The 11,771-nt window shown below is 52.0% G+C and overlaps 1 non-coding gene and 2 pseudogenes across 1 annotated transcript; all 3 read right to left on the minus strand.

Moving 5' to 3' along the window:
- Window positions 1–402: 402 nt before the first annotated feature.
- Window positions 403–2,739, minus strand: LOC146721232 (large subunit ribosomal RNA; annotated as a pseudogene).
- Window positions 2,740–3,800: 1,061 nt separating this feature from the next.
- On the minus strand, window positions 3,801–3,955 carry LOC114929824 (5.8S ribosomal RNA). Its single transcript, XR_003819327.2, has one exon. It is a non-coding gene; the product is annotated as a 5.8S ribosomal RNA (ribosomal RNA).
- Window positions 3,956–4,768: 813 nt separating this feature from the next.
- On the minus strand, window positions 4,769–5,501 carry LOC146721233 (small subunit ribosomal RNA; annotated as a pseudogene; the record flags this gene model as incomplete).
- Between the last annotated feature and the right edge of the window lie 6,270 nt (window positions 5,502–11,771).

The following is an 11,771-nucleotide window of genomic DNA, read 5'->3' on the forward strand; positions in this document are numbered from 1 at the left end:
GAATTTCTTCACGTTGACATTTAGAGCACTGGGCAGAAATCACATTGCGTCAACACCCGCGAGGGCCATCGCAATGCTTTGTTTTAATTAGACAGTCGGATTCCCCTAGTCCGTGCCAGTTCTGAGCTGAGCGTTGAATGGCGGCCGAAGAGGACGACCACGACGGCTCGCGCCGCCACGGAAGCCTCGCAGCAAGGAAGATCCGCGGGAGGCCAAGGCACGGGACCGAGCTCGGATCCCGGGACCGGCGCGAGAACGCCGACCGTTCACCTCGCCCAGGCCCGGCACGTCAGCCAGACCCGCTTCCCGACCAAGCCCGACACGCCCCGCTCCTCAGAGCCAATCCTTATTCCGAAGTTACGGATCCAATTTGCCGACTTCCCTTACCTACATTATTCTATCGACTAGAGGCTCTTTACCTTGGAGACCTGCTGCGGATATGGGTACGAACCGGCGCGACACCTCCACGTGGCCCTCTCCTGGATTTTCAAGGTCCGAGGGGAAGATCCGGACACCGCCGCAACTGCGGTGCTCTTCGCGTTCCAAACCCTATCTCCCTGCTAGAGGTTTCCAGGGAACTCGAATGCTTATACAGAAAAGAAAACTCTTCCCGGATCTCCCGACGGCGTCTCCAGGTCATTTTGGGTTACCCCGACGAACACTCTTACGAGGGCCCGAATTGTATGCGGTTCCGCTGCCGGGTTCCGGAAAAGGAACCGGATTCCCTTTCGCCCGACGGGCGTGTGTCTTTCGTATAATATTTATTATTATTTCTCGACACTCGAGTATATTGTACGCCGTCATTGACATAGGATTTCCCCTAGGGCTTAGGATCGACTGACTCGTGTGCAACGGCTGTTCACACGAAACCCTTCTCCACGTCAGTCCTCCAGGGCCTCGCTGGAGTATTTGCTACTACCACCAAGATCTGCACCGACGGCGGCTCCAGGCAGGCTCGCGCCCAGACCCTTCTGCGCTCACCGTCGCGACCCTCCTACTCGTCAGGGCTTCGTGACGACGCGAGAAAAGACTAACGCCCGCTCCCGGTTGCCGCCCCACTTGCCGCTGACGGCAGGAGTATAGGCTCGACGCTTCAGCGCCATCCATTTTCAGGGCTAGTTGCTTCGGCAGGTGAGTTGTTACACACTCCTTAGCGGATTCCGACTTCCATGGCCACCGTTCTGCTGTCTTAAGCAACCAACGCCTTTCATGGTGTCCCATGAGCGTCGAGTTGGGCGCCTTAACTCTGCGTTTGGTTTATCCCACAGCGCCAGTTCTGCTTACCAAAAATGGCCCACTTAGCACTCTGATCCGAAGATGCTCGTGGCTTCATAATTCAAGAAAGCCAGAGATCTCACCCATTTAAAGTTTGAGAATAGGTTGAGGTCGCTTCGGCCCCAAGGCCTCTAATCATTCGCTTTACCAGATGAGACTCGCGCGCGTTCCGTGCGGAACGGCCGAGTGCCAGCTATCCTGAGGGAAACTTCGGAGGGAACCAGCTACTAGATGGTTCGATTAGTCTTTCGCCCCTATACCCAGTTCCGACGATCGATTTGCACGTCAGAATCGCTACGGACCTCCATCAGGGTTTCCCCTGACTTCGTCCTGACCAGGCATAGTTCACCATCTTTCGGGTCCCAACGTGTACGCTCTGGGTGCGCCTCTTTTCGCGATGAGAACGAGACGCCCCGGGAGTGCGAGGCCGCATCGCGACGCGGCCCATCCTCCCTAGGTCGACGGCCAGGGCCGACCTTCACTTTCATTACGCCTTTAGGTCTCGCGACAAGTCCCAATGACTCGCGTACATGTTAGACTCCTTGGTCCGTGTTTCAAGACGGGTCCTAAGAGTACCCAAAGCAGTAGCGTCGCCGACCGGTATCGGTCTCCCGCAAGACCGCGGGAGACGTTCGCAGGCCTGTCGAAGGTGTACCGTACTGTAACCAACAGCGGGCCAGGACCGGGGACGGCGCGAAGTCCGTAACCTCCAAGTACCGTGGCGCGCGCTTGCGACGGTTGTCGACGCACCGTGAATAGTGCGGCCTGATACCTTGCGCGTACCGCCGAGCAGCCGGCCGGGCGACCGAGGGTTTGTCGCGTGCCGTTTTACCGGCGACGCGACAGACACCGCACCCGGGCCGTAGACCGACACCCAGCGGGTCGCGACGTTCTACTTGGGGAGAAGTACACGACGACGAGCGCCGGACATCGGCGCACGGTAGCGTGCCCCGCGCGCGAGCCGCAAGGACTCCGCGGGACATCGCCGACCCGACGCGAAGCCAGCGCCGCTGACGATGAATCTCCCCGTTCGATCTTTTGGGTTTCTTAGGTTTACCCCTGAACGGTTTCACGTACTCTTGAACTCTCTCTTCAAAGTTCTTTTAACTTTCCCCTCACGGTATCTTGTTTGCTATCGGTCTCGTGGTCGTATTTAGCCTTAGATGGAGTTTACCACCCACTTAGAGCTGCACTCTCAAGCAACCCGACTCTAAGGAGAGATCCTCCCGAGGCGCTCACCGGTCGCTACGGGCCTGGCACCCTCTACGGTAAGTGGCCCCATTCAAGATGGACTTGGACGCGACGCGGCACCTCGGGATAAGCGGATCCTCCCAAACACCACATTTCCCTGCGGCGGAACCGCGGGATTCGGTGCTGGGCTCTTTCCTGTTCGCTCGCCGCTACTAAGGAAATCCTGGTTAGTTTCTTTTCCTCCGCTTAATCATATGCTTAAATTTCAGCGGATAATCTCGCCTGCTCTGAGGTCGTCGCATAGTGAGTTTTCGTAGCCGTTTGCCTCCTCCGCGTCGCTCATCGTCGTCTCTCCTCTATAATATATATTATAAGAGGAGAGAGAGAGAGAGAGCGTCGAACGAGAGAGCAGCAGCGGCAGCATCACGAACATACGCGGAGAAGGCAAATCGCCGGGGCGCAACCGCACACACACTCGTTGGTGGTAATGGAGACGATATATCGCGGGTGTTCGAGATTCTCGGCTCTCCCTTCTCTTTATATACGAATAGGGCGAATCGATTCGACGAGTACACGACGCGCGCGCCGGTCCCCTTTTTTCGCTTTACGAAATTTCGTGGACTCGGACACGCGGTCGGCTCGCGATTCAAACCCTTCTCCGTAAAGAGGTAAAGGATTACGAATGCTCTCTCCGCCGGACGACGACGCGCCCGTATATTTCTCCGTAATACCGTTATGTGTGCGGGCAAGGGCGCCTCGGCATAAGACGCGCGAGCGCTATCGCACCCGAGAGACGCGGTCACAGAGTGCGAGAGCAGTCCGGTCAGTCTGTGTGATGTACGGAGAGGAAGAAACGGTGAGACAAGCGCTACCTACTTTCGGGAGACAACGACGCACGCGCGCTCTAGAGAAAGCGGTGCATTCACCGTTCTGACCCATTTTTTTGGCCGTTTGTTGCTCCCTTCGCGCGCGCTCTTACTCTCATCCCATTTCTCCTCGGCTCTTCGCGTACACACACGATGGATACACAAACACGCTCCCCCCTCTTAATTCGCGCAGCATTCTCTGGGCGCGCGTTCGCCAACGTTTTACACGCTTGTGCGCTTTTCCTTATCATTATTATTATTCCGGTGGTCCACATTTCAGACGACGCCAGGATTTGCACGCGGCCGGTCGGCGCGGCACAGACACCTGCGGGCGAACGTCCAACGATTCGCTCGTACGCCCATTGTAAGCGTTGCACAGGGCCACAGGCGACGCGCGCGCCATTCTCTGGTCGCCCGCGTCGTGGCCGTGCGCGCTTTTCGGACGCAAGCAGTTTAGGGGTACTAAAACGACCCTTAGCCAGGCGTGGTCCGAAAATTGTATCCGTGGACCGCAATGTGCGTTCGAAATGTCGATGTTCATGTGTCCTGCAGTTCACAAGTTGACGCGCAATTAGCTGCGTTCTTCATCGACCCACGAACCAAGTGATCCACCGTTCAGGGTAATCGTTCGAAATTTTTGCGTTCGCGAAGAAACGCGCTTCTCGTTCAACCATCGTGGTCTCTTCTCTCGGACGAGAGAGGAGAATAATCGTGGTGGCTCTTCGATCAGCCTGTCCGGCGCGCGTCTCCCTCGGAAAGACGCGCGCGGACCGCCGCCTCCCGCCAGGGAAGGCTACGGCACAAAGATAGAGTTGTGTGTTTCTTGTTCGGAGCGTCTCTCCCGCAACGGGAGAGCCGGGGCGGAAGCTCTTTGAAGAACCGTCGGACCGACACAAGTTGACAGATTGGTCGAAATATCATCGATCCCTTCTCTGTGTTATATATATATTATAATATATATGGGGGTCCTCTCGCTCGGCACTCGCGGTCGCACACCGTGTGTTCATCGGCACGCTGACCCGCTGCCCGCGACAACGGGTAGGGCGCGCGTCGACGAACGTCGTGGGTGCTGCACACACGCGTGCGCGGGCATAGGTTACCACCGGTTCGCGCTCAACGCCGAATCGACGCTCTGTGTGTGTGTGGCCGGAGAATGGCACACACACGAGCGTGATCACGAAGCGTCTCGCTCCGAATCGTCGTCGAACACCCGCCGGGCGCGCTGCTCTGCTTGCCGACTACTTTTCGGTCAGAGAGGCGCGACGGCGTCCGTCGTTATATCAAAACACAACAACAAATTCCGTCAATCGTTATTTCTTTTTCTCTGAGAGCGCCTTTTCAGCGCGTCCATTCAGTCGCCGACTGCTGCGAGCGCGCGTCTCTCCCAAAAGAGAGGACTCTCGACGCAGAGCAGGACCTCCGGAACGTTAATGATCCTTCCGCAGGTTCACCTACGGAAACCTTGTTACGACTTTTACTTCCTCTAAATGATCAAGTTTGGTCATCTTCCCGGCAACATCGGCAATGCCGAGACATTGCCGCGCACCAGTCCGAAGACCTCACTAAATCATTCAATCGGTAGTAGCGAACGGGCGGTGTGTACAAAGGGCAGGGACGTAATCAACGCGAGCTTATGACTCGCGCTTACTGGGAATTCCCTCGTTCATGGGGAACAATTGCAAGCCCCAATCCCTAGCACGAAGGAGGTTCAGCGGGTTACCCGGGCCTTTCGGCCAGGGAACACACGCTGATTCCTTCAGTGTAGCGCGCGTGCGGCCCAGAACATCTAAGGGCATCACAGACCTGTTATTGCTCAATCTCGTGCGGCTAGAAGCCGCCTGTCCCTCTAAGAAGATTTGTTTGTACGTTGGTAGTAAAAACCCGCCAGCCGAAGCCGGGGGCCTTCGCGATACCATAAGGTACGCCTATTTAGCAGGCTAGAGTCTCGTTCGTTATCGGAATTAACCAGACAAATCGCTCCACCAACTAAGAACGGCCATGCACCACCACTCAACACGAATCAAGAAAGAGCTATCAATCTGTCAATCCTTCCGGTGTCTGGCCTGGTGAGGTTTCCCGTGTTGAGTCCAATTAAGCCGCAGGCTCCACTCCTGGTGGTTGCCCTTCCGTCAATTCCTTTAAGTTTCAGCTTTGCAACCATACTTCCCCCGGAACCCAAAAGCTTTGGTTTCCCGGAAGCTGCCCGCCGAGTCATCGGAGGAACTTTCGGCGGATCGCTAGCTGGCATCGTTTATGGTTAGAACTCGGGCGGTATCTGATCGCCTTTGAACCTCTAACTTTCGTTTTTGATTAATGAATGAGGGAGAGAATGAGAGCGTTGCGGAAGTGAGTGAGATAGCGTGTATGAGAGTAATTGGTGCGAGACCTCCGTAAATTCCTGTTTACGGAGACGAACAAAATTTCAAAGAGTGCGAGTGAGAAAATACTGGACATTGTGAGAGAATATGAGGAACAGATGATGAAAATGTTGTGCAAAAATGAGAGAATACAGTGGAAACTGGATGAGTGTATGCGTCGAGCGAGTCGGGATTTAGCCTACGGCGGAAGTGGAATGAGCTATGCGAGCGTGAGTGCGAAAAATGTTGAAAAGAGCGTGATTGAAAAGGTACAGGAAGTGAATGTGAAAAACGAGTGAAAACGAAAGAGAAGAGTTATGCGGTAATAGTGAGAGCGGATGATGCAAGTGCGAGTGTGACAAGTGAGGAAGTAAAGGAGAGAATGATGAAGCATGTGAGCAAGTCACTGAATGTGCGTGTGAAAAGCGGTGAGGAAAGTGAGGAATGGAGGTGTGTAGCGATTGAGACGATGGGCGAGAATGAGTTGAAAAGAATAAAAGAGTGTGGTCAGTTTAAGAATGCTGGCCTAAAGGTTGAGCTGCCTCGCAAGATAGGCCCAAAGATCATCTTGTACGATGTGCCGAATGATATGGCGAGTGAAGTGTTAATGAGAGAAATGTATGAGAGGAGCTTGAAGGGCGAGTGGATGAGAGAGTATTTATGGAACGTGTTGCGTGGTTGTGAGTAGGAATGCGAAGAAAGATGCAACCTGCGGAAATGTGATATTAAGAAGTTACGAGTGCAATAAGAAATGTTCTCTGTAGTGACGGACGAGTGTTTGTGCATTGGAAGGCCCTTTAGGGTGAAAGAGTTTTTCAGTGTGCTGAGGTGCCACAAGTGCTTCGCATTTGGGCACATGATGCGGCAATGCACCGAAAAGGAAAGACTGTGCCAAAATGTGGATGTGTAGGACACATGATGAGAGATTGTAAAAAAGAAGTGGTGTGTAGAAACTGTAAGCTGAAAGGGAGCAAATGTGATCACTCGGTTCTGTCCGAAGTGTGTCCGGAATACGTGAGAGCGGTTAGAGAGAGAAGAAGCGAGAATAAATGACGAATGAATGGTGCGTGAATGTGGTGCAGTATAAACTGCCAGAGAGCGTATGCGGTTATGTGTGATCTGGGTGAGATGATGCGCGAACGTCGAGTGAGTGTAGCACTGCTGCAAGAACCGTATGAAAGGCATGGACGGTGTGGTGGGCTTGCCCATAGGTATGGATGTGATTGTGTGCGAAAGTGGGACGGTGAAAGCAGCAGTGGTGGTAAATGACTCTAGGTTAGACGTGATGTGCGTGAGAGAGTGTACGAATAAGCTTGGAGTGAGTGTGTGGTTGAAGGGGGACTTTGGCGAAATGTATGTGGTGTCCATGTATTGCCAGTATGGTAAGTGTATCGAGCCGTACTTGGCGTACATGGACAGAGTATGTGAGACGGCCGGGAGAAAGCGTCTGCTGATAGGTATGGATGCGAATGCCGTCTCTCCCTTGTGGTATAGCAAGGGTGGAGGCAGCAGAGAGAGTGAAGCGCGTGGTAGAGTGATTGAGGAATGGATGATTGCGAAGCGGGATGAATGTTGTTGAATGAGCCAAGCGAGTTTTACTCGTTCAGCGGCCGAATGGGGAGAGGTGACATCGATGTCACTTTCGTGAACGGCGTGAATGGAGGGTGCCGGTATGAGTGGGAAGTAAAGCCCGACTGGGGAGTGAGTGACCATAACGTATTGTTAATACGGATGGTACACAGAGAGAATGTAGGTACGAATGAGGGCATGCGTAGATGGGGTGTGCAAGGACGTAGACTGGGAAGGATATATGTGTGATATGCGAGAGAGTGCGTTAGAGGATGCAGCGAGCGCCATAGACGAAGCGGATGCGCAGAGCTGTGTAGAGCGAATGATGAAATGGATCCATAGTGCGAATGATCGATGGATGAAGAGGTGTAAACCTGTGTATGCTAGGAAGCTTGTGTGGTGGACGGATGAGCTTGAGAAACTGAAGAAGGCTGTAGGAAGGAGCAGACGTGGCCTACCAGCGTGCGAGAAAGAGGAATGGAAGCAGAGTGGAAGAAAGAATGAATGAATATAAGTATGTTTTGCGGGAGTATAAGGAGGAAATGCGAAGAGTGAAAAGAGGAGAATTGGAAGCGATTTGTGTGCGTGACTGGGAGAAGAGGGATCCATGGAGCGATGTTATATAAGGTGTGGCATGGGAAAGCGTGATAGGGTAAGATTAAGTGGCATAAAAGTGGGTGATAGAGTGACGAGTACATGGAAAGAAAGCGCGGATGAGCTAATGAAGAGATTCTTCCCGGCAGCAAGGACGAACGTGGCGATAGACGCCAGGGGAGACGTGAGGGAGGAAGAAAAGCAGTTTGAAATGGAGCGAAGTGGATGTGCAGTGAGATCGATGAAAGTGGGTAGGCACCTTGTATGGATGGTGTGAGTGCTGAGATGTTGCGAGCGATTTGGCGTGCTGTCCCGGTATGGATGAAAAGAATGTATGATGTATGTCTGAATACAGCGTGTTTCCCCCCGGCGTGGAAGACTGCGCGGGTGGTAGTGTTATTGAAGTCCCCGATAAACCTAGGTCGGACCCTGGGTCCTTATAGGCCCATTTGACTGCTGTCCGTGCTGGGGGAAAGTGTTGGAGCGAATGATGGTTGGAAGACTCGAGCGAACGATGTGTGGAAGAATGTGTGACGCCCAGTACGGATTCGTAAGGAAATCGGTCGAACCGAGGATCATGGAATCGAGTGCATGACTGGGTGAATGGGTCGGAGAGAAAGTATGTGTTAGGAGTGTTTCGTGGGCTTCAAGGAGCGTTTGATAACCTAGAGTGGGAATGTGTGATCGAGAAATTGGCGTGAGGTTGAATGTGAAGAAAATTGAATTATGGAAGAGCTATTTTAGCGGCAGGCGTGTATGCATGATGGGTGCGTGTGACACAGTGTGGAAAGACGTAAAAGCGTGGCTGCCCGCAGGGCTTCCATCTGTGATCCATTTATATGGAACCTAATGATGGATGAACTGTTGTGGCGGCTGCGTGAGAGTGAATGTAAAGTTGGTTGCGTACGCGGATGACTTGTTGTTGGTCGTGGAAGGACAGAGCCGAGCGGAGTTGGAGAGAAAGGGTACTAAGTGGGATGAGAATGGTGTACGAATGGGGAGTGAAAGTAGGTGTGAGTGTGTCTGAGAACAAGACTGTGATGATGTTGATGAAAGGTAGTATGGCTGGGACGAGGCCTCCCAATGTACGAGTGAATGATAGATGCGTGAGGTATGCGAGGAGCGTGAAATATCTGGGTGTTTGTGTGAGTAAAAGGATGAACTACAGGTTGCATCTGGAGTGTCTGAGAAGAAATGTATGAATGTGGTGGGAAAATTAAGACGCGTGTTGAGAGGTGAGTGGGGGTTTGCGAAAGAAAGCTGTGACTGTGTTGTATAAAGGTCTGTTCATGTCGTGTGTGATGTATGGAGCGAGTGTATGGTATGGAGTGATGAGATTTGAATATGCGAGGAAGCTCATAATAGGTGCCAGCGAGTGGTGTTGAGTGCGTGTCTGAATGTATGTAGAACGGTCTCCACGGCGGCCATGCAAGTCCTTATGGGTGGCTTGCCGTGGGACCTGGAGTGCGTGAGAAGAGGAGTGTTGTATAAGGTGAGAAAGGGAATTAGTATGAGTGAGTATAATGTAGTGAATGATAGTGACTTGCGTGAGAGAGGTGTGGAAGGATGTATGGAATTGGTGAGTGAAAGGCTGTATGAGATGTGGCAGAATAGATGGAATAAGTGCGAGAAAGGAAGAGTGACGTATGAATGTTATAAAGAATGTAAGGTTCGCGGGTGAGTGCCGAGAGTTCGAGCCTAGCTTGAGCCTGGGCTATATCCTGACAGGGCATGGAAGTTGAATGAATTCCTGTATAAGCGTGGTCTGTCTGAGATTGAGAGCTGTGCATGCGGAGCGGAGAGAGAGAATTAAAAGCATGTGTTGGTTGAGTGTCCAATGTATGGTGATGTGAGGAACCTGAGTGAGTGGGGTGTGATTGTGCGAGAGAATGGCAGTGTGGATGTGAGTCGCATGTTGGAATGTAAGGAAAGGTATGAAAGTGTTGGTGTGTATGCGAAGATTGTATTTCAGAGAAGGAGGCGATGCTGAAAGGAGGATAAGAGAAGCCGATGTTCCCGAGGAACATAGGCCGACCACTGCCTGGGAGGTGTAGGCCTCCGAAAGCTGGGAGTGGTCTCGGCCACGAAGATCCAACCAGTGATCTTGACTGGTACCACGGGAGTCGGGTTGCCCAGGGGGATTCGTCCCTCGTCCCGGCAATTGAGGTCGGACTCGTGGGGGTAGTGGTTAAAGCCGCATGCTGGTTAGGGGCTCTCGGGCCTCGACGGGTGAGCAGCGTATCTGCTCGGGCACCAGTCCTGCACAGCTGGTTAGAGCGTTGGACAGGCGCTCGCCCCAACCGGTGGGTTGCCGAAGAGTCCTACAAACTCGGAGGCGCTACTGGTAGTTCCTGGCCTGCTGGAACGAGCTGATTGGGCTTATCCCAATTCCGCACCCATGGGGGTCGTGTGATTAAGCTCTCTGAGCAGGTACCGCACGTTAAAATCAACCACGGACATCTGTTCCTATCTACTTTCCCCAGGAGGCTACTGACGAATTCGACAGTAGTACGGGGCCGGGGCCCCGAGGTCCCTTTCAAGCCAGGATGGGATGGCATCGTGTCTGGGGCTGCATGGCCGCGGGGAGGTTAAGTTGCGCGACCGCAAAACGATCCCCCAGGGGGCACCTGGCGCAACCTCTGTGGTATATAAGTCGCCTTACCCAGGTGATGAAGGCTCTGCCTGAGTGGACATTTTTTTTCCTGCCATACTCGTGGATATACATGGAAAGAACAAAACTCAAACAAAAACACAAAAACTTGGCTGATACTTTAGTAACGACTAATGCTGGCACGAAAGTAACCGAAACTCTGAACGCCGAAAAGAGAGAAAAAGAGAATTGCTGTTTGCGCGAAGGGGATCTGTAAGTAGATCACCACCTCCTTCGGGTAGTACCCAAAAAGACACTGAAGAGACGCATGAAGGGACACAAGGCTGAGTTGATTCTGAAAATGAGAAGGATGGATATGAAAGATTAGAACAGAGCACAGGAGTAAATGAAGTAGAGGAGATGATGGATGGAGACAAAGGAACAGCTCGAGACATTCATGTTTAAATGATAACAACAAAATAACAAAATCTGCAATAAAATACATATTGTCCAAATGGGCAGTACTAGAAAATAGACTACATAATGTAGTTTTAGAAAAAAGAAAAATGGAAAGCTGCTACCAAGCTGTTGCTTACTTGAGGCCTAAAGGACTCTCCTATGCCAATGTTACGGCAGGAACTCCAAGGACTTGCTACAGGTGCTGTAAAAGAAAAAAGAAAGGAGTCAGATACTACGCACAAAGTAGTACTCATTAAACCTATAAAAGAAGACGAAGATGCTGAGAACGAATAGTGAAATAAAGAAGGAGGTTATAAAGGAACTGACAAGTACAAATAAAAGGCTGAGGATAAAGGCAATACGGCAAATAGAGGAAAAGGAGTAGGGGTGGAGGTAGATGAAAGAGAAGGGGAATTTGTGAAAAGAAGTAAACCTAACAACAAGAAAAGTAGAGGAGCCAAGGAAAATAATCTACTCTTATAATTTATGACGTAGACAGGGAATATAAGTTTGAAGATCTCAAAGAAGATTTCATCTTAAAAAATGTGACGATCGGATCCAATCGAAATAGAAAGAATCAAACAAGGATTGTGTGGGCAGTAACTATGACTCTCTCGGTCCTCAAAGCAACACGCTGCGATGGTACTTAGAGAGAGTCGTGGTTGGTTCGTGATGCGCCAAACGAGTCCTCTAGTAAGGACCTTCAGCCTCTCACGTCCAAGTGTACCTCACATCTCTTGTGGTGCTCCGGAAACGGCCTACTTTGAAAGTTTAAACTCGGTAGGTGTCGACTAAGAGAGTGTACAGCGAAGTGCGCCCCCTAAGGGCTTCGGCCCATGCGCCTACGGTCATGGTGCAGTTGTGGGGCTA

Source organism: Nylanderia fulva, unplaced genomic scaffold (assembly GCF_048542155.1).
Source record: "Nylanderia fulva isolate GAGA-0341 unplaced genomic scaffold, ASM4854215v1 Scaffold517, whole genome shotgun sequence".
Classification (NCBI taxonomy): domain Eukaryota; kingdom Metazoa; phylum Arthropoda; class Insecta; order Hymenoptera; family Formicidae; genus Nylanderia; species Nylanderia fulva.